This window comes from Crinia signifera, chromosome 5, assembly GCF_055691185.1.
Source record: "Crinia signifera chromosome 5, ASM5569118v1, whole genome shotgun sequence".
NCBI classification, from domain to species: domain Eukaryota; kingdom Metazoa; phylum Chordata; class Amphibia; order Anura; family Myobatrachidae; genus Crinia; species Crinia signifera.
The window spans coordinates 45764285-45788409 of record NC_139221.1 but is presented as its reverse complement, the minus strand read 5'-3'; the positions used below and the strand labels follow the sequence as shown (position 1 = coordinate 45788409).

At 44.4% G+C, this 24125-nt stretch overlaps 1 protein-coding gene across 4 annotated transcripts in view; it reads right to left on the bottom strand.

Moving 5' to 3' along the window:
• Nucleotides 1–24125, bottom strand: part of FAM110B (family with sequence similarity 110 member B) — a 119800-nt gene that overhangs the window by 39012 nt on the left and 56663 nt on the right. For all 4 annotated transcript variants that reach the window (XM_083187127.1, XM_083187128.1, XM_083187130.1 and 1 more), the window contains one exon: nucleotides 1056–1135. The gene's annotated coding sequence lies outside the window, so the exon portion shown is untranslated. The remainder of the gene's footprint in view (nucleotides 1–1055; nucleotides 1136–24125) is intronic.

Sequence of the window (24125 nt, the reverse complement as noted above, 5' to 3'; positions counted from 1 at the left end):
TTTAACATTCTCCAGGTTGTACTTATATTTCACCCGTGAGAAAACACGTGCTGTTGGCGATCCTGGAGGACCCAACTCTCAGATACATCTATCTAGTTGACTGCATGATTAAAAACAGCAAGAGCTGCTAAATGCACTATAACCTTCACAAACCGATTCATTCTGCCAAGTACACACAGCATATGTTCTGTTAGACGTGGGACTTATGCGCTCTTTCTACAGGCTTTGTACACACTTTTAGAAAGGCGTGTGTTAACCAAATCAGCCTGCTTTCTTCTGAACTTTCGGTATTTGGATCATGGTCAAACCCAAAGTACACAGCTACACAAATTAGTATTTTTACCGCAGTGCAGATTTTAAGCATCACGACCCATAAGTAATGTTCAATGTCGTGGGCGAGCGGCGACAGCGAGCAGGTCTTCCTGCTCGCTGTCACCACTCACCCAGTCAGTATTCAACTCACCCAGAAACTCCTAGCTTGGCCTTTAACACACTCAGTGTTGTAGGTATTTATTCAGTATACGTTTAATGTTTTTTGGGGAAACGTATCAAAAGCCTCTAAAGCAGTGGTTCTCAACCGCGGTCCTTGGGACCCCCCAACAGTTCACTTTTTCCAGGTCACCCGACAGGTGCACTCATTCACCGACACATTTTAAAAGATCCACAGGTGGGGCTAATTACTTCACCTGTGATTCTGTTTGGAGACTGGGAAAGCGTGAACTGTTGGGGGGTCCCGAAGACTAAGGTTGAGAACCACTGCTCTAAAGAATAGCAACCAATCAGCATGTACCTATAATTGTATAGAATATACATGCTGATTGGTTGCGGTAAGCAATTTCTCCACTCGCTAATAGGTTTGATACATTTACCCTTTAGTTAGGCATTGGGATACACAGTATATAGGGCAGGACCTGCCAAAAAATCCATGTTGGCATATTTCCTATAACTTACACACTTAGTAACCGTATTGTTTGTATGTATGTATGTATGTATGTATGTATGTATGTATGTATGTATGTATGCATGTATGCATGTCTTCCTTCCGGATTACTCACCAGCCATTAATTGTGGATTCGTCCTTGGGGTGCAGAGTTTGTTCCCACAGCTTCACTTTTACGTTCAAGGCATCACAGATCTGCAAGACCAAAAACATATTTCGAAGGGTTAACAGATGTGTATTTAATCTATCAAGTTGCCTTTGGCATAAGTATAGATCATAAAGAATGGTAATATCCTCCACCTAATGGTCCCATTGAAATAAACTGGTTTGAGCCCTTGAGATTTTTTTTTTTTTTCAACATTCAATCTCTATTTCAAATTTTTCATCTTAATAACAAGGGGGTAAACATAAAAAAGGGGGTAACAATGGGAAAGGGGTGTGGGAATTGAGGGAGCAGGGCATACAGAGGAATTGATTATTTAAAGTAATAACAAAGGAAGAGACAAAGGACAAAAGATAAGAAAAGTACATTGAATATGTTGGACATCAGAGGCCGTTGAAGGTGACTCGTTTAAATCAAAAGGAGAAGGCTGAGACTGTGACATGGTATGTGTTGATGGTGCTCCCTTTCCCTCTGTGACATAGACATGCCATGGGAGCCATTTCATAACAGGAGAAGAGAGTGCTGTGGAGTAAGAGACACCTTTGGTCTCCATTTCAAAATTGAATTGAGTTTTAGAGACCACTTTGTCAAATGGGGGTATGAAAGGGGATTTCCAGTGTTGGGCAATAGTGGCTCTGGCGGATAGTAGGATATGGCCTAAAACATAGCGGGCAGACTTGGGTACTGAGCTATGATACCAATGTAATAAAGCCACAGAGGGGTCTGGAGATAGTGTGAGACCGAGGACTTCAGAGATGAGGGTAAACACTTTAAGCCAAAAAGGCTGTATAATAGGGCAATCCCAAAACACATGGAAAATGGTTCCTTTGTGGCTGCAGAGGCGCCATCAAAGTTTAGAGGTAGCAGGCCATATTTTATGTAATTTAGCTGGGTTAAAGTACAATCTATGGAGTAATGCAACATGCATTTCAGCATGATTGGTACATTTAGAGAGGTAAAAAGAAGACCTATGGATAGTTTCCCATTATTTCAGAGTAAAGGTGCGGTGAAGGTCATTCTCCCAATTCAGTTGAGCAGGGGACTTGACTAGCGAATCCGGAGGGGACAGTAAGTCATACCAAAAGGATATGGCACCACGTGATGAAGCTGTAGTTAATCTCTTTAAAATATGGTCAGGGGGGGCATGGAAAGACTTTGGAGATCCACCCACCTTTTCTACCCAACGTTTAAGTTGGGAGTAATAAAACCAAGCTGAGGGGCCCAAGGGAAACTTTTCTCTAAGGTCAGAGATTGATAGAAGAGAGGATTGTGAAAAGAGGCCTGTAAGAGAGTCAATACCCAGGCTTTCCCAATAGGAGATATGGAGATGAGACAATAACGTATCTAAGGCCCTAAGGGATACATTCCTAGTAGGGAGGGTACAATCAAAATGGCTAGAGTGTCTAAGGTCCCATACTCTCAAGGTGTCACGGACAGAAGCAGGGGACAGAGGGGAATTAGGTCGAAGTTGTCTGGGTAACCACAGAAGATCAGCAAGTGGAAAACCATTATAGAGGGTACGTTCTAACTCAACCCAAGGTTTAGAGTGAGGTGGGAGAGACAACATATCACATAATTGGGAAAGTAAGGCTGCTTCATGGTATCTGTTGAAATCAGGAAGGGAGAGACCCCCTTTTGGCCGAGAGCGGGTCATACGAGTGTAAGCTAATCGGGGGGGCTTACGTTTCCACATATATGTCAGCATCAGTCTTCTCATCTGGATCAACAGTTTACTGGGGACAGCATAAGGGATGGCACGGAATAAATACATTAATTTCGGGAGTAACATCATTTTATATGCCGCTAACCGGCCTAACCAAGAGACCTCGTGGTTCATCCAGGACTCAGCTAAGGTAGTCAACTGGGTCAGCAAAGGAGTATAATTAACTGTATGAACATTTTGAATATTGGAGGGAATAGAAATACCTAAATAGAGCAGGGAAGTATCTTTCCAATTAAAGGGAAAGCGTGATTTCAAGGACCTTACGATCTGAGGAGGAATATTAATGGGGAGGGCATCTGACTTTGTGGTATTCAGTTTATAAAATATGAGGCAGCGCTAAAGCTATCCAGTATGTTATGAAGTGGAATTAACAAGGTCTCTGGGTCAGTTACAAATAATAAAACATCAGCAGCAAACAAACACAGTTTATGAGAAGTATCACCAATCTGTAAGCCGGGGAAATTAGAGGACAAACGGATCATTTGGGCAAGGGGTTCAATGGCCATAACAAACATAAGCGGTGAGAGGGGGAGCCCTTGACATTTTGAGTCTTCAATAGAACGCCCATCTTAGTAAAATTACCCTGTAGTCTTCCAAAATCTTGCCAGTACTAAATGTCCTGTATTCTATTCTAAGGGTGCATGGTCATGCTCTCACGATTAGGCCACGCCCCCTGAAAGAGGACAGCCAGGCTTTCTACTGCATTTTTATTACGGTCATGAAGACCACCTACAGTCACATGATGGCCATTCTGTTCTATTTCTATTTGCAGGGGAATAACTACTTGTGTGCTAGTTACCATTACCACACATTAGCGTTCTCCTTCCTGTAATGCCTGTGTCTCATTCACAGACAAACCTGTTTTGCTTTGATATTTTAACAGAGCTACAATTAATGTGTAGCTTAATAATGTATGGAATTCAGAGGTCATAAGAATTTTGCTGGCTCTTATTTGTTTTTATAGTAGGGGTGGTGTGGGGGAGAGAACACACATTTTAGGTATCCCCCCACCCTATCTACATTTTCAACCACTAGTGCAGCAATGATTTCCATGGGGGCTGCTGTTGCTTTGCTTTCCAGAGCTCCCCACCCCCCCCCCCCCCCCCCGATGGAAGACACAATCTTTAGATGGCGTTATCCTATAGAACTCTAATAATTCATTAAATGCTTATGTAGAGGGTTCCCTCTCTGGACCAAATGCACTAAGCTTCAAAAGTGATAAAATGGAGAGCGATAAACAGCCAGTCAATCAGCTCCTACCTGCCATGTCACAGACTGTTTGAAAAATGTCAGGTAGGAGCTGATTGTTTATCACTCTCTATTTTATCACTTTTGAAGCTTAGTGCATCTAGCCCATTGAGAGGGAACCCTCTACATAAGCATTTATTGAATTATTAGGGTTCTATAGGATAACGCCATCAAGAGATTGTCAACTCCCCAGCGATGCAAGTGCTAGCTGAAGGCTGCCCATGTGTACCAAGGACCAAAATCAAGAAGCAATGTGGTGGTGTTACATCAGCTTTTCGCCACTTATCGGACCCGATCTGCTGGTAAGAAAATGTATACATCACAGTATTCACATTGCAAATCTACTAGAAAAAATATTACCAGAATTTTTTTTTTTTAATAATTCAGGGACATATGAAGGGGGGGAATTCTCCAGATAAGCCTGCTGCGCATCAAATGTACTGTAGATCTATGAAATAAAAGATGAACGCACTCAGTGGCCGCTGTACTAGGTAGACCTGCACATTACGCAGATAGATCTGTACATTATATGAGCACACATACATATATATTATGTACACATTGCTTCAATTGTTTTTATATAAGAATACATGAGTTTGGAAGTAATGCTTGGTAACTTTTCTAAAGAGAAATTCATAACTTCTGTACTCTTATGCATAAAGCATTCACTTAAAACGCACTCATACATTCAAGTGATTATTTTCAATTATTCTTTAATGGAGGCTATTTCTGGATCCATGAACATCTTTGGAGACCAATTTTCAGTCTGGATTTCCATTCTATACTCAGAGTTTAAAGTACAGCTTATAGCCATCAAGGGACTTGATTCAATCCGATTAAAAGCAGGGAGTCTACTCCAAGGTGCAAATAGTTCCGTTTTACTTGCAAAGGCAGTGACTTCCCGTCATTCATCATGTATAAGAAAATGGAAACTATTTAAATAACAGTGCTGCATATTAATGGCTACACATTATATTCTAGTTTAAAAAAAAAAACACATAAATAATCCTTCTAGAAATCGAGGTTGCACTTGCCCAGTAGTACATAGGGTGGCAGCAGCTGGCATTGCAGTACAGGATGCCTACATATAACAAATAGCTCTTACCAAAGAGGGTAAAAATCACCTAAGAGATATTCATTATTTTATCAAATCCTTATGTAATAGAACTAGTCATAATAATTATGATATTGTGTCCCTATAAAGCAGTGATGGCTAACCTTGACACAACAGCTGTTGAACTACACATCCCAGCATGCCCTGCATCAGTTTTAGCATGGCCAAATAGTAAAACTGTAGCATGCTGGGATGTGTAGTTCAACAACAGCTGGATTGTCAAGGTAAGCCATCACTGCTGTAAAGTGTAACAGTGCAGTCACAAACAGCTGCAGACTGTCCTCTTTGACGTTACCATAAAAATTGATCCAAAGAATGTATTCTGACTGTTGACCCTGAGAGGACCGACGAAAGCTGTGGGACCCCCAAATAATAAAAATAGAACTAGTACAGATTGGGGACGCGTGTGCACAACAGTGACATAGGAGGACCGAGGGAGCGTGTGTGCACAAGAAAGACATACCAAAAGCAAGGGGGTGCATATGCACAAGAAGGCCATAGGAGAACCGTGGGGGCAGGTGTGCACTAGAAGGACATATAGATGTAGCCTCTTTCTTCTTGGCCTTTAATAGGAATAACTGAGAAAGACCAGTCACACTAATCCCGTTAATCCCCTTGTATCGTTCTCTCTATTGTATTGTAGCTGAGAACAATAGATGAAAGGAAGAATACATAAGTTATTCATATTTTGTTGGTCTGTATGTTGACATAAAAAACGTATGAGTGTACCGCTGCGCTCACCATGCTTCGGGCATGGTGCCTCGCTATGCTCGGCACACTATTTTATTCTCCCTCCACGCCCTAGTGCACATGTCTTCAACCTGTGGCCCTCCAGATGTTGTAGAACTACATGTCCCAGCATGCCCTGACAGTTTTGGCATCCCTCTCATAGGAAAAAATGAGGCAATGCATGTTGGAACATGTAGTTTCACAACATCTGGAGGGCCACAGGTTGAAGACCCATGGCCTAGTGGATAGTAGGGCATGAAATTCCGCCTGTCGGCACATGTCGGTGCAACATGGACAGTCAAACGTAGTACCACGTCCGCTCGCCATGTTTTCGGCACACATTATATTCCCCCTCCATTTCCACTGGGATGGTAAAATATGAAGTTATATGTCAGTATTTTGACCGTCAGTCAATGGTTGTCGGTAATTTGGCAGTCGAGTTTTTGATTGTAGGTAAATTGATTGCATCCCAGAAGGACATAGGAGAACCGAGGGGGCACGTGTGCACAAGAAGGACATATGAGAACTGATGGGACATACAGATGGAGCAGGCTTCATGCTTGCAGGGGCCGTCAGAAGGGGGCATGAGATGCTTGCGTGCCAGTTCCAAAGGAACTCCTGTCGCCACAAACCCCCTTCTAACCCTGCCCATCGCACTGAAGCTGAGACGCTCAGGGTCACGCCGCCCAGTCGCACGTCACAGTCTGATGGAGTCCCTCTCCACCAGTGCTCGACAGTGGGGAAATTATGGTGGGTGCTGGCAATGAAAGAGGGGCTCCATCTGTACATTAAAAGAGGAGGACAAAAGGGTTTGGTCAGTGGCGTAACTACATAGATGTGGGCCCCATAGCAAAAGTTTGTAAGGGCCTCTATTTTTCACCTAATGCTGAAAAATGTATACAGCACATGATACTTTGACAGGCAAAGTGGGCCCCTCTAAGCTCTGGGCCCCATAGCAGCTGCACCCCCTGCCTATATGGTAGTTATGCCCTTGGGTTTGGTATAAATAGCCGACAGTCCAGATCCCAATGGTCAGTATACAGAAATTGGAATCCCGGCCGCCAGTATGCCAAGAAAACCCCTTGAGGGCTTGCTTCGTTCGTCACAGGTTATATTCTTCCTCTATGGGGGTTATAGCCCCTGTTGATAGGAATTGCGACTGTTGGGCAGTAAAACAGTCAGGAATTCAGTGTCGACATTGTGACCGCTGGAATCCCAACTGTCAGCGAGTCAGTTGGAAGAGCTGCTAAGTAGCTATTTTAAAAATGTTGCTTAAGAAGCTATTTTAAAAATGTGGACTTCCATCCAACTCATTGATCACTTAATAACGTTAACATTTAAATCTGGTCAACACTGGGTACTTCAGCTAGCAAATATATATACTAGGTGTCCCGTGCGAAAATTTTGCATGCAAATAAAATACGATTCATTTTATAGCGAGGTTGGCGGTTTGTAGTAGGATGAACGACGAACTGGTTCATTTGTAGCCGAGCATAACGGATCATCTTAGCTGTGATGCATCGGCGCATCCAGGGAAAGAAACAATTCGTCAGAAGTGGAGAACTTAACCAAAATTGTTAAATGAGGCACAATTTTAAAGATTAATTATGACGGGAGAAAAAGGGATAGTCACCAGAAATCACCTGCTAGAAATAATATATATATATGATTAACATCTTTAAATGACTTGACTTTTAAGATGCCGGCATCAGGGGATCTTGATGTGGACATCAGTGCCAACTGGATAGCCCCGGGGAAACCTATTAGCAGTGGTAAATTAATGGTGGCAATAGAATCCCCCTCCCCCCCCCCCCCCCCCCCCCTCCCCCCCCCCCCCCCCCCCCCCTCCCCCCCCCCCCCCCCAGGAACTGAACCAAAATTTTTAACTGGAAAAAAACATATAAAACAATAAAAAAATTATTTGAGTGTTCAAAAACAGTAATATAATTAATAAATACTTATCTATAAAAAGGGTGACTGGTAAAAATGATCAATATATGAATCATTCATTTACAGCTGTAATACAGCATAGGATTTATACAGTATATGTAAACTGGATGTGATCATGGTGGTTGTACTTTTAAATGTCAAGACAGATGTCAGTGGAGCCTTCATTCTAATTGCTTGAGTCCACAGGCATTGGGGACCAATGTTGAAAGTCTGCGTAGGCACACATTCGCATATGCAGGGCTTCTGTGTGGGTGCTTGCACAGATGGGGGTGGGATGGTGGCAGACAGGGGGTAAACGCATGCGAACGACCGGCATTTCGTACCCACGAAAATTCTGGGTGCGCCCAAGAAAACACTGGGCATCCCCATGCGAAAGCAGACGGGCAGCTGATATAACAGGATGTCAGCCATCCACCCAGTTCTCGGACCCGGATGCCGCAAGTCTAAGTGAGCCCAGACTGACTTCGATTCACGAGCAAGGGAAAAAATAATTTGATGGTCGGCAAAACATCCATTTGCAAAGAGTCAGGGATGTTGACAGCACTGCGGGGGGTGGGCATTTGCGAGGGTAGCGTTAGAAGACTGAACCAGTCCTGGTTGCCTGTGGAGACCCCAATCGAGCAATCTTGGTTACCTCTGCCACACCTCCATGCTGAGATGGCAGTTTTACAGGAAGGGGGGGGGGGGGGGCACCAACCTATCAGCCACTGCATGCCCACACAGAGAACATTTGAGACCACACAAGACTAAGGAAAACCATTTGGGCTACTTCCCACCAGGACACTATAGGAACAGACACTTGCCTACTCAGAGCTGGACTTTGTCCCTATTGGGTGGCTAGATCATTCCTATTCATGCTCTTTGCCATTTTATTTGCATTTTATCTGTCATTTTAATGTAATATTAAAAGGTTTAATCGCTTTCAATTGGCACCTGGTTATTAGTGCAGTTACTTATCTGTACCTTTCTAGGTCTTCAGCCTGACTGCAGTGTGATTTATAAAATACTGATTATATAAAGACATGGTTTAAGGTACTATATGTGGACTGGAGAGCTGGGTTGAGAGTCATCATGACATCACCATAATGAGAATGAGTCATCGTCACATCACCTTGTCTCTTTTTTTCTATGACTTCACCATGTGAAAACACATACAGTATACAGAATAGAATGTCCACTAGGACTACATCACACTGACCTTCTACCCATATTCATTTTTACCATGGCCTTTTGCTTGCTTCTATGTAAAGAATCTACTCATTGGTATCTACAGAGTAATGTGCAAACCATTCTGATGAACACATTACAGGAGTGGTTCCATAAATGGTATATGGATAGGGAAACTCCTCCCATTCATGACACTCATCACAGTAAAAGGCCTTGTGCACTGAGAAAGTGCTTACTTATCCTCCAAATGATTAAAGCTACAGATAATGTTAACTGTGTGCAATGTGTACGTCTCCATGTGCTCTCCTCCGCCAGTCACCAACATCTATGCCTCCATGTGCTCTCCTCCACCAGTCACCAACATCTATGCCTCCATGTGCTCTCCTCCCCCAGTCACCAATGTGTATGTCTCCATGTGCTCTCCTCCCCTAGACACCAATGTGTTTGTGTCCATGAGCTTCCTCGCCCAGTCAACATTGGGTATGTTTCCATGGGCTCTCCTCGCCCAGTCACCAATGTCTATGCCTCCATGTGCTCTCCTCCCCCAGGCACCAATGTGTATGTCTATATGTGCTCTCCTCGCCCCAATCACCAATGTGTATGCCTCCATGTGCTCTCCTCCCCCAGTCACCAATGTGTTTGTGTCCATGTGCTCTCCTCCCCCAGGCACCAATGTGTAAGTCTATATGTGCTCTCCTCGCCCCAATCACCAATGTGTATGCCTCCATGTGCTCTCCTCCCCCAGTCACCAATGTGTTTGTGTCCATGAGCTCTCCTCGCCCAGTCACCAATGGGTATGTCTCCATGTTTAACTTTACCAACCACCAGTGGGTATGACTCCCTGTCCCCCTTCCCGACCCCAGTCACCAATATGTATGCCGCTGCACCAAATTACCTGTGTGTACGTCTACAGTACAAAACACCAGTGTGGCCATTATCCGTGCCACAGACATTGGATTGTTCAAAGCGCAGGCACCCAAAAAATCTATAGTGAGTAGTCCCCACCAGACTGCACCCCTCAGCAGACACTGCTCTCATCAGGGCTGATTTCCAAAATTTCTAGAGCTGGATTTTCAAGCCCAATCTGCTCCTTCCCAGAACATAGCTTCACATCCAAACACCTACATATCAATCCTGTACTCCCTAAATACACATACCATTTAGCAGCAGTGCTGCTTAATGTGGCAAATTTCTATGCCTCTCTCACATGCTCTTCAGTCACTCTGCCCAATCACAGGGGTGAGTGCGGACTATCCTTGGCTGCCAAATCCTTACGTCACCCTACTCAAACAACACATCTCTCTTATTTATAAGGTTTCAAAACGCATTCACTAAACTAGTTCCCCCATCCTCCTAGATTTCGTATGGATGGGAACATTTAGAAATCAATCTGTCTTTTTTCAGCCCACTTTCATATATACAGATAGATAAGGCAGACATGATTGTTCACAAGCCATGAGAAAATGGGTTTTCATAATTCAACACTATCTGTATTAGGGAGTGAGGGCGGCTGACCGGGAAAGATCACAAGTCAGCTGGATTCACATGAAGATAACATCAATAGTATGTGTCACCGCAACAAGAAGGCAACATTACAGAAAATAAATAAAATTGTATCGGCAGGGGGAACTTAGAACGTAGAAATAAAATATGTAACCAAGCTCAATTTATCGTGAAGTATTGAAATGACTGAAGGTACTGAAATTACTCCTTTGTGAGCTAAAAGATACCTACAGAAAGTGAAAGCAATTTTTGCAGGGACACTGATCCGTTTCAAACTGGCTGGATATTGAGATAAGGAGCTGTGTAGATAGAGTGGAGGTAGGAGCAGATAGGAAATGGGGGTGGGGTGGAGAGTTTGTGGACAAAAAACAGGTCACAGTTCAAAGTGAAATTAAAAAAACAGTCACAGCTCAAAGTGAAAGTAAAAAAAATGGCCACAGCTCAAAGTGAAAGTAAAAAAACGGTCACAGTTCAAAGTGAAAGTACATTGCAGAAGTCGTAATTTTGACAGGATTTTAACGAGTTACTAAAACATGACAGCAAATCATTTTAGAGACACCACTGATATGGTAAAAGCACCAAGGCTCCTAGGTACATATTAAAAAAACATTGGCTAACTGGCGCATACAGGTATATGGGTGAATATGACAGTCCATTCTATTCAGTCGTTTTTCTTCTACCAAATAGTTTGCAGGCGAGGGTAAAACCCTGAGTTATTGGAGGCGGTGTATGAGCGAGACAATAGGCTGTTTCCCTAGAATAGTTAGTCAATGGGGTTACAGGGAATGGGAGGGGGTTGGAATTAAGGATCCTAGCGCAGCGCTCCCAAATTTTTCTGTATGTATTCTATTTCATATTCTATCAGCATATGGCCAGTTTCATGTAACAGTGATTACTACTGGAGTGGACTCAATTCATTTTCTGCTTCAAAAATACAATATTGAAATCATGACCTATGAATCCTACGTAACAGCCATGTGCACTGGCCTCTTCCCTGCACATGACACATGCAGTCAACCACAGCCAAATACGCCCAGACTGGTGTATCGTCTTTCATGTTAACAATGCTGGGGTGTAATGATTTTATCGGGGGGTGTTTTCAAAAATTGATTAGCGGCAGATAGGAATGTAATCATTTTAAGTGGTGATGGGATGGAGGAATCATTAAACAGGCTGGCGTGTAATCTTTTACAGCGGGCCACAGGCTGCTGCATAGTTTTCTTGTAATAATTTTTCCGTATTGTGCAAATGTTTTTAGAAAATCGGTGTAATATTTATGTATTTAACAGTTTCTTATACAGAGCAGTAGTTCACTTAGAAATAGGGATAAAACAAACTGGGTGTATAGCCATCTGATTGTGGCTGTAAATCCGGATGCCAGCGTCTGAATTCTGACTGCCGGCAGCCCACGACCAGAAAGTTACCAGCTTTCCATTTTTACCAATTGTAAAGTTCGAAGATTAACTATTAATGTCATAATGAGCATTAAATGGAACCAAACTTAACTTACATTTTCCCCTTGGGTGTTCCTTTTTTTTTTTTTTTTATGATACACTATGGCCCTTATTCAGATCTGATCGCAGTACATATTTGTTCTCAAAATGGGCAAAACCATGTGCACTGCAGGTGGGGCAGATGTAACAAGTGTAGAGAGAGTTAAATTTGGGTGGGGCGTGTTGAAACTGAAATCTAAATTGCAGTGTAAAAAACTAACTCTTTATACAGGTTACATCTGCCCCACCTGCAGTGCACATGGGTTTGCCCATTTTGAAAACAAATTTGAACTGTGATCAGATCTGAATAAGGGCCTGTTTGTGAATAGTCACAGACTTCCCAGAATAATGGTTTTGAAGCATATTACAATGCCTCATTCCATCTATTATTTAATATTTGCTCATTGCTCTGGTATTAAGAGACAACTACACAAAGTAACTGCATTGTCCTGACTGCCTGTGACGGCCTGAAAATTAAATAATGAGGCAGATGAACCTCTGGTTTGTTTTCCTAGGGCGGAAGTCTCACTTTATACTATCACAGGTATCAAATTTGTGGCATGTGAAGTATGCACACTGCAGGGAGAGAGCAGTACAGGTTACAGCATGATGTGTGACACTATCGATTATTTGTGACATGCACTGAAAGATCCAACCACATGGTACTGTAGCTGTTACAGTTTGTGTTGCTGAAGGGGTCAATGATGATGCAAACTACAGCCAAGCAACTCAGTGTTCTAGCTCAGGAAGAATGACAACTCTTAAGGCCCCCATACACTAGCCGATTTTGGTCAGATTTCAGCCAGATCAGTCGGATCTGGCCGAAATCGGACCAAAATCGGCTAGTTTTGATGTCCCCTCAGATCCGATGCGCGGTCCCGTGCGCATCGGATCTGCGTCGGGTGGTCGGACCTGCTGCACGTCCGACCACCCGACTTGGGACCTAGTGGGGCGGCGCGGCGGTGGAGGGAGCAGGGGGGGCTGGGGACGCTGCGGGGGACACGTCTGTGTCCCCCGCTGCTGGGGACGCTGCGGGGGACAGCGTCTGTGCGGCGAGAAGGTAGAGGGAGCAGGGGGGGCTGGAGACGCTGCGGGGGACACAGGCTGCATAGAGCCGGGCAGGGGGAGCCGGCCGGGAGCTGTCAGTAATGAATAAAAAAAAAAAAAAGCCCATACAATGAATGGGCGGCCTGTGATTGGCTGAGCGCTCTCTCAGCCAGTCAGCAATTGGCTGAGAGAGCGCTCAGCAGCCAATCACAGGCTGCCCATTCATTGTATGGGCTTTTTTTTTTTATTCATTACTGACAGCTCCCGGCCGGCTCCCCCTGCCCGGCTCTATGCAGCCTGTGTCCCCCGCAGCGTCTCCAGCCCCCCCTGCTCCCTCTACCTTCTAGCCGCACAGACGCTGTCCCCTGCAGCGTCCCCAGCAGCGTCCCCAGCCCCCCTGCTCCCACCTCTTAGCCACCCCCCCCCCTGCTCCCCGGGTTTTTTACATGTGATAAATCGAGACGATTTATCACATGTAAAAAATGGCACATCAAGTGCCAATCTAATCAAGCTCCCCCGGGGAGCAGCCGGGGAAGCTCAGGGGGAAGTCGGGGGCGACTTGTCCTAAGGACAAGTCGCCCTAGTGTATGGGGGCCTTTAGGGGGTATATTCAATGGATGCCGAATCCATTCTGACATTTTTGCTGGAATGGATCCGGCATCCATTATTCAATCAGCAATCGGGGAAAGAGTGTGCGCAATGACGGAAGGCTGGTCAGGGCAGTGTGAGCTGCTCTCACCCGGAACTGGGACAGATGAGTGTGGCGGGCCGGGTACGGGCGGCGGACATGAAGACGTCCTCCCTGACTCACTCCGGCATGTTTTCAGGTCAGATTGAAATGCCGGAAACATGGCCAAAACCTTTCAGTTTTTGGCTGGGTTTCCGTCAAAAGTAGGTGGATTAGCGGCTATTCCATCAATCCACCTGGTTTTCGGGAGGTTGGAACATTTCGACCTGCCAATAAAAAAAAAAAAAAAAAAACAACAGCTACAATTGAATAGATCGGAACCCCTTCCGATCTATTCATTTTGAAAACTGCCATCTTTTCGGCAAGACGTCAGTTTCAACATCAATTGAATATACCCTTTGGGGTGAAATGTATGCCAAGATGTGAAGTTGGCCATAGCAACCAGGTTCTAGCAAACATTTATCAAGTAAATTCTATAAAATAAATAGAAGTGGATTGGTTGCTATGGGAAACATCTCTACTCCTCTCTTTGGAAGGCTTGATACATTTTCAACTAATATGGTAGGTCCCCCTACCAACTGCTATGGAACGGATATGGAACTACAGACTCCTTTCATTATTTGGGGACAAAAAAAACCCTTGCTTTTAAGAGGCGACTTTTTACTTAATGCTGCAAAACTTGTTTTAGAATAGTTATGCACAAAAATAACTAAAAGTATATATACATTTATAAGTGACAATCTTTAATGGACAGTGAGGACAACTTGTCATTTTCTAAAATATCCCTGCATAGATCCCATGAAATGAAGCTCAGAGGGTGTGGTACAGGGGTCCGACAGTCCCAACATCTATTATTCATATTATATTTATTTCTTATTGTTTATCTTCCATTATTTATTATCTATTCATAACCTCCTACCTTGCTATTTTCTACTAAAATACTTTATCTCTCCTAAACTCTGTATCTCTCCCAACACTATGGACGGTATTCAATGAGCCTGATTCGCCATGTTTTTAATGGCGAATTTTTGACAAAAACGGTGAATCCCCCTATTCAATGACCACATGGCGAATACATTTGAAGGTTTTTTTCGCCATGATTCACCGAGTAGCAATCGCTATGTTTTTATGGTGAAGTGGAATGTGAACTTTTAAAGTAAAGTGTTTTGTTTTTTACATTTGGTGTCAAAAATAAGGAATTTTATTCTGAGGAGGGGCATGCTATTTTTATTCATGTGCTGTAAGCACATGAATATATATTTAATTAAAAAAAAAAAATATATATTTTTTTTTACACTGCAGCCAGCAGGGGGCGCCGGAGCCGAGCCGCTCATTACATATTCATATATTCACTGCACCCGATCGTAACGATCGGGTCTAGTGAATACACGGTTCCCTGCAGGAGTTCATATTCGCCGGTCAGGGGCAGTGAGCCCCTGACTCATTGAATACCGGAGCCGGCGAGGCTCCGGAACGTGGCGAATGTGCAGCGAATCCTAAAAAGGATTCGCTGCACCTCGCAGGTATTCTCATTGAATACCGCCCTATATCTATTTTTTATCAATCTAATTTTTCCCTTGACCACACACAAGCGCCTGAAAATCTGCTTTTCAGCAATCTCCACAACCATCAACCCAATTATCGGGTGGCTCAAACAATAGCGCAGACACGTTTTTTGGATTTTCATCTGAATACCCCATGCCACAGACTGTGTTTAAAAAATGTCAAGCAGGAGCTGATTGGCTGGCTGTTTATCACTCTCCATTTTATCACTTTTGAAGCTTAGAGAATCTGGCCCTGTATGTGAATATTTCATTTTGGTCTTGATGAGTTACAGAATAGAAGCACTGTTGGTTCCAGTTTAATTATCACAGGGAGTACATACTGTAGCAAAATAGTACCGAGGCTTGCACTTTAAGCCAAGTCTGACTTTATCGAGATTGATCTGCAGCGATTGACTGTCATTAAAACGGGTCAGTGACCAATCTCTCAGATCTGACACTCTTCTGGGTTATTTACAAATGTGTCGCATTATGCAGACACACTGAATAGAGAGATACCTTGCTGGCTAATTGTTAAAACTTTACTGTGCAGTAAAAACAATAGAATGTGTAATTTCATTGTTTTACAAAACTAAAAACTAACAAAAACCTACATTACTATAAATCATCAACATCCTGCCCTTCTCAGCCTGACATTATACAGTAGGGCAGTGCTTTTCAACCACTGTACCATGGGACACTAGTGCCTTGAGCTGTTCTCAAGTGTGCCCCCAGATCTAGAGATGCCCAAACCAGTTTACAGCCACCACCAGTTCAACTGCTTTATACTTGTCTCTTCTTTTCATGTGAAGGACCAATGTATTTTATTTTTGTTACCTGTGGGGACCAGTGTGTGGAGATCTCATGGTGTGCCTTGGCAACTGTAAAATCATATTTAGTGTGCCGCAACTTGTGGCCCTCCAGGTAAAAATGTTGAAAATCACTGCAGTAGGGAATGGGTCATAGGGTCGACCACAGAAGGTCGCCATGGCTTAGGTCAGGGGTGGGGAACCTCAGGCCCGGGGGCCGTATGCGGCCCCCTTAGCCGGTCTGAGTGGCCCTCCCACCCGTCTGGTGGCTTTGCTGTGAGTCAAGTACAGGGGAATTCACGCAAGAGGTCGGTAGTTCTCGCGAGATTCCTCTTAAGCAACAGCAGCCGGAGCAGGGCCGGTGTAAGGCTTCTCAACACCCTAGGCAAAACTTCAACCTTCCACCCCCCCCAAAAAAAATTACGTCTTCCCATCCCCAACCGGGAAGGTGGGCAAGTACCCTGCTTGTCCTAGAGGCCATCTGCACCCTCCCCTTTGCCACCCACAACAGAGTACAAGGAGGGGGGGGGCAGCAATGTAGGGAAGTATGTCTCAAGGGAAAGTATGGAGGTGAGGTCTTCGACGTTCCACAGTCGCAACCTGCATTAAGTACAACAAGGATTCTCATAGACATCCTTGATTTTTTGATTTGCAGACTTGGTGGCGCCCCCCAGATCCCAGCGCCCTAGGCAAATGCCTAAAGCTGCCTAATGGTAGAGCCGGCCCTGAGCCGGAGACTGTCAGTCCTAGTCAGCGGCAGCCGCCGGAGCATGGGGCGGCTGCAGCAGGACAGTTTGTAAGACAAATTTTTACTTATGGCCCCCGAAGGATTTTTTTCCCCATACAAACGGCCCTTGGCACAAAAAAGGTTCCCCACCCCTGGCTTAGGTTAACAAGGTTGGAAGGTCAACACAAGCATTAGGTCGATAGTCAAAAGGTCGACATGGACACCATCATAGTGTACCACCGCTGCGCACGCCATACTTCGGGCACGGTGCCTCCCTGCACTTGGCACACTTTTCTATTCTCCCTCCATGCCCTAATGCACAGGTCTTCAACCTGTGGCCCTCCAGATGTTGTGGAACTACATGTCCCAGCATGCCCTGACAGTTTTGGCATGCTCTTAAAGGAAAAAATGTGGCAATGCATGTTGGAACATGTAGTTTCACAACATCTGGAAGAATTCTGCAAAAGGCAAGAGCCGTCCTTTGCATTGATAGGACTATCTGCGCATCCGTAAAGGTTACGCGCACGCCCCCGGGTATGCTGGGAGGGATCTGGTTGGATCCCTCACAGCAGGGGAATGTGAAAGAAGCCCATAGGCTTCTATGGGCAACGCTAGTTTTAAAATCGTATTGCCCACCGCATCCAAGCCACGGAATGTACCGCATCCCGAGCTTGGTGCATACGGGGGCTGTGCCAAACCTCAGAAAATGGCATTATCTGAGGTTTTGCCGCATTTTTTAGTTTGCTGCATCTCACCTTGGATGCAGCATATGTCGTTAGCAATACAGACTCTCGTAACATACATGCTTTTATTCTTTAAGAATAGATCATAGACCATCAGGAAGCAATTGCAGCTATTTCTATAATGACTTGTATTACCCCTTTCTGGGAGGTATTTACGGCCAATCCGACATCAATTTAACAGTTGAAATTCAATGGTCGGAACGCATGGGTATTTGGTCGAAACCGGTCATGGATATATATCAATCCAGTGGCAGTTATCGATCATGCAGATTAAACTTTTTAGAAAGCCGAATCGGTGAAGCTGCAATGAAGTCGGAAACGTCCGCATTGAATAGACGTGTGTAGATATCTCCGACTGCAGGAAATGTCACACACATTGCCCCCTATGTCATTAACTTGGCCTTCAGTTTGTGGCAGGGCATATTATTTCACTACTTCATTACCGTGTTAACTTCAATGCCAAATCCTTTTTTTTTTACTTTTAGCCAAATCTCTGGGGTGCAGAAAAAGCACATTATTGTATAAGAAGTCCCTCAAGCTGAATGAGGAAGCCTTGCAGTCACCAGGCCTTATCTTGTATATACTCATTTTGCGTCATTTAAAGTGGAGCTGTCACCAAAACAAATTAGGCCGTCATTTTATGTGAGGAATCAATTATTAAACTACTAATTCACCGGAAATAAAAAAACATTAGGAAGTCAAATGACCATAATAAAAGCTTCTTCTTTCACCTTAACTAAAGTAAGAAGGAAAGACTGGCCATAATTAATTGGACAGCGTACAGATTATGAAGGAACGTGGGAAGGTTACCTTTACTGTCCAATCTAACCTAAATACGCTAAAACAGTAAATTATGTTCTATATAAAAGTCTTGAATGTGATTTGTGGGCAGTGAATAAATACAACAAAGGCAAGGTTATCCAGTTGTAAAGCGCAACGGAATATGCTGCGCTATAAAAGAAACTGTAAATATCTATTTATTTATGTATTTATGTATGTAATTTCATCCAGTCACACCAAAAGGCAAGATTAACATACAAATCACATACATGTGGCTCCAATGTTTAGGACATTGTACTCCTTAAGCCAGTGATGGCTAACCTGGACACTCCAGCTGTTGTTCAACTACACATCCCAGTATGCCCTGCATCAGTTTTGGCATGTCCAAATAGCAAAACTGTAGCAGGGGATGCTGGGATTTGTGGTTCAACAACAGCTGGAGTGTCAAGGTTAGCCACCACTGCCTTACGCAATAAGCAAACAAGCTTAATAAATAGATGTAAGTAGCTTGTTATTGGAATCAAGACCACAATGCAGTTTAACTGAAAATGAAAAAAAAAAGCCGGGAAATGCCCTGTATTCTTTTAAACTTTTAAAGTTTTGCGATTCTATATATACAGTATGGAGTGAAGCATTTAAGACAGTCTCTTATCTGTAAAACATATTACGCAGATGTGCATCAAAGGAAGCTCCAAAGAAAATGTAACCACTTGGCATCTGCTCAGTAACGGGATCACAGTGCAGTGGAGCGGAGCACTGGGGTGCAGCACATTGGGGCAGGCAGAGAAGACAAAGCTGTCTGGTGTGTATCCAGCCTTATGATGGGCATACACGGTCAGATAAAAAAGGCCACAGACACAGTGAGATCTGGTGATCAGCACTTTGCCCCTGGGGAGGCACAGGGGAAAGGTCCAATGGTGGCTCCAGAGGTGATGCTGCAGCGCAGTCCACAATTCAAATGTGGGAGCAACAACAACTGCCAGCGAGTCTGTGAAATGGCAGCTGCTGCGGCTCCCCTATTTGAATTTTGAACTGTATTGCAACCCCTGAAAATCTCCATCAGCCCTGTTAGAGCCCACACTGCACAATGCTGCAGACATGACCCTTTGAGAATGGGTGCCGGACAGTTTCTCGACAGTCATCCCCCCGACTGTCAAAACCCAGACGGCCACCGGGTATTCTCCCTCGTGGGGGTCCACGACCCCCATAGAGGGAGAATAGAATAGGTTGCGAGCGTGCGAGGGGCTTTGTTGTGCTTTCCCCGCTGTCTGAGTCCGTACAGTCGGGATCCCGAGGTCGGGCTAATGACTGTCGGGATCCCGACTGTCGGGACCAATATACCACACCTTTGAGAATATCGAAGCAGAGGGACATGCTGAACTAGAATGCAAGTCTGACCTATCTATATTTTTTGTTTTTTTGAGATCAGGCGTATCGGCCAGATAATTGGAGAGTGTGCCCAGCATTATGGGCATTGCTTTTCACAGAAAATCGTTTTTAAATGAATAAATGTAACATTTAAAAAATCTCCTTCACCTATCTGGTTGGTAGTACAGTACAAACAGAAGGCAGTCAGGGGCTTACCACGCAGATACATTTTAAAAAGTCTTTCCACAGGCTATAAAATTGGGAGACAAGAGCCTGTTATTAGACATGCAGATTGTTCCAGCTAGAAGTGAAGGTGAACAGCTCCAGCTCAGTGACTCACACAGAGGCGTGAGTAACACCTCCTCCCCCTCATTCTTCATTGTAAGCGTTGAGCTCATAACATTATTTATGATGAGGTCAGCTGGAAAATGGAATAGAATTATGGTAATAAGCATCATACAAGTAGGAATTACTGACCCGTGATTAAATGACTTGGAAAAAGTAAAATTGCCATGTACGTGATCTTACTTCTTCTCTAATAAATGTGCTCACTTAATAAATGTTCAGTGTGAAATTTTCAAAACGGTCACAAAATATTATTATAATGTCTTCCTCATTTACCACAATGAATGTGGTATAGCTCGCAGACAATTTCCAGATCGACATACCCCATTTATATACCTCCCAACGGCCCCAATTTTTTTTTAAACTACTGTATCCCGCTGTCTCACCATTGGGCAGTCGTATCCCACCGTGAGGGAGCAGTTGGGAGTTCCTTGGTCACGTGCTGCTATAAGGCCACACCCCCATTTGGCAAGGCCAAAGAGAGAGAGAGCGAGGAGAGAATATGCAGTCAGGATCCATACAAGGGGAACAACAGATAACTGAAGTGAGAATGAGGGTTTGGGTTACTGCTACTATTAGGCAGCAGATGATGGGGTGGCTGTGGGTTAGGGGTATAGTCAGTGGTCGAAGTGGAAATTTTGAAGTGGGGGTATGGAAAAGTGAAGATTGTTTTTCTGCGCACCGAAAGCGTGCACGCTCCAGAAAAGGGGGCTTGGTCACTGAAAGGGGGACGTGCCCTTAAGTGTAATGTAGAACGCCATATACACACAGATATGTGCAGAATTTCCACTTAATGAGCCAAAATTAACCTCACAAAATTGCCACACAGTAGGAGAAAAAATTCAGGGACAGAGAGGAACATTGGGACAGCAGAGGGAAAATGACAGATAGGGGGACGGCAGGGACAGGGGAACGGCGAGGGACGGCGGGGGACGACAGGGGAACGGCGGGGGACGACAGGGGAACGTGAGGGACGGCGGGGGACGACAGGGGAACGTGAGGGACGGCGGGGGACGACAGGGGAACGTGAGGGACGGCGGGGGACGACAGGGGAACGTGAGGGACGGCAGGGACAGGGGAACGTGAGGGACGGCAGGGACAGGGGAACGTGAGGGACGGCAGGGACAGGGGAACGTGAGGGACGGCAGGGACAGGGGAACGTGAGGGACGGCAGGGACAGGGGAACGTGAGGGACGGCAGGGACAGGGGAACGTGAGGGACGGCAGGGACAGGGGAACGGAACGTGAGGGACGGCAGGGACAGGGGAACGTGAGGGACGGCAGGGACAGGGGAACATGAGGGACGGCAGGGACAGGGGAACATGAGGGACGGCAGGGACAGGGGAACGGAACGTGAGGGACGGCAGGGACAGGGGAACGTGAGGGACGGCAGGGACAGGGGAATGGAACGTGAGGGACAGCAGGGACAGGGAGACAGGGAAAGTGAGCGATCAGTGGTGAAGAAGTACTGGTATGCCATAATGGCCCACTGCGACCACTGGGTACAATCATACCCAACCCAGGGAGAGCAAGGAACAGAGGGAGAGAGACAGGGAAACTGGATAAGTATATTTAGTTCAGTTTCTGCAACCACAATTGTAAAATACAAAGGGCCAGATGGAGAGTAATAAACCAACAGCCAATCAGCTGCTAACTACCATGTTACAGGCTGGGTTTCGAAAAATGAGTTAGGAGCTGATGGACTATTGGTTTATCACTCTCCAAGCTTAGTACATCTGGCCCAAAATCTTTTATTTATCATCATAAACACAGCTGCAGCTCTATACAGTTACATGAGAACTATACCGTACACTTTTTTCTCCCCCTTTCAAAATGTAAAAGGAGGTTTCTGCCAAAATTACTGTTGGAATAATTAGATGAGGCTGCTCTATATGGAGACCCTAGGGGTAACTCCATGTGGCTGTGTAGTATGATCAAGTACGGACAAACCATACAAAACTCTGCGATCTGATATGCCGCATTCACTACTATTCTCTAAGTGTGTTCAGCCAATAGGACATGACCTTTTCGCCATGCCAACTTGTCTCAAACTAGCTTTAATTACAAATACATGGTGTCGTCATTCTGTGCAGTACACACTCTGTATGGAATATAATAAGCACACAATGTACATTTTTTTTACATTTGTGCATCTGTTTTATAGTAGCAACATAAAATATTCCTATTAGTTGTACATTTGTTACACAATACCACACACACACACAAATACCAATGAATGGTTCACCGTCCCATGCACCATTGTGGTACTTTTTCAATTTTAAGTTGTTTCCAAAGCACTACAACTACACTGAATAAAAAAAGGTCACATGGGCAGTATCATCAAGTCTGTCATCCTACATCTAGCCTCATTATGGGCTTTATTCTGGTTCACTCTCTGACCAGATCCTTCTTAGATGGACAAAACCATGTGCACTGCAGGGGGGCAGATGTAAAATGTGCAGAGAGAATTAGATTTGGGTGAGTTATTTTGTTTCTGTGCAGGGTAAATACTGGCTGCTTTATTTTTACACTGCAATATAGATCTCACTTTGAAGGAAAACCCCACCCAAATCTAATTCTTTCTGCACAAGTAACATCTGCCCCACCTGCAGTGCACATGGTTTTGTTCATCTAAGAAGGATTTTGTCAGAAAGAGTGAACTAGAATAAGGCCCTATGTGAGATGCCTGGTTCTTGTGAGCCATCAGGTCCAATGTAACTCCACCAGCTTCAGGCTTCATTCTGTGGCAAAAATGCATATTGGTTGTAACACAATTTGACACTTGTATGTCTGTGTGCGACTGAGTCTGTATATGAAGCACAACGGAACTTGGCACGGAAACAAATTGCGGCCTCTGCATTGTAGCACTTCATATGCAGATTAATAGATTTAAGGCTAGGGTGGCCATTCCCGGGATCGGGGGGATCACGGTATTTGGCCCTAAAAACACTGGGATTTGAATACCAGAATTGGAGTCAGACCACATCCAACCTCATCCCCGACACTGGGATAGCCATCATGGCCGGGCTCTTGCACAGATTACCACAACCACTATGGCTCCCAATCACAGCCGTCCAGCTCCTGCACTGCTGCCTAGCTCCTAACCACCGCCACCCAGCTCCCAATCACAGCCGCTGGGCTACTAACCACCCTCGCCCAGCTCCAGGTAAATTACACAGGGTTTGTTGGGGACAGAGGAGGATTAAAGTTAGTCATTATGTTGATGAACCCAATTACCGGGATTGAAAAAATGCCCGGGATTGGCATCCCTACTTAAGGTTCTTAGGCATAGGTAAATCAGACACGATTTACCTTAGTTACATAGTTACATAGCAGATAAGGCTGAATAAAGACTTGCGTCCGAGTTCAACTTAGGTTTTAAAAGCATATCCCTTGTTATATAGTATATTCTGATATTTTTAAAGACAGATGATTCTTATTTGTACCCTTGGATGTTTTTAACTAATAAATGTTTGTCCAACCTTATTTTAAACTTATTTATTGTGTCTGCCGACACCACTTCTCCAGGAAGAGAGTTCCACAGTTTGACTGCTCTGACCGTAAAGAAAATTTTCCTTCTAAGGGAATGAAATCTTCTTTCTTCTAATCTAGACTCATGCCCGCGTGTCCTAGATTCCTTCCTTGCAGTTAAAAGGGTGCTTGACAGTTCCTTATATTGGCCCTTGATATATTTGTACATGTATAGCATGTCCCCCCTTAAACGTCTCTTCTCTAGTGTAAACAGTGCCAATTTGCTCAATCTCTCCTCGTAGCTTAAATTCTCCATTCCCCTAATTAGCTTTGTTGCTCTTCTTTGTTTTTTTTTCTAGTTCTATGATGTCCTTTTTATAGTGTGAGGCCCAGAATTGTACTCTATATTCAAGGTGAGGTCTAACCAATGCTTTGAACAGTGGCATAATTACTTTTGAGTCACTAGTTTCCATGCCCCTTTTAACACATACTAGAATTCTGTTGGCCTTTTTTGTTGCTATGTGACATTGACCACTCTGTTCTCTATTACACAGCCAGTTCCCTAACCATCTACAGA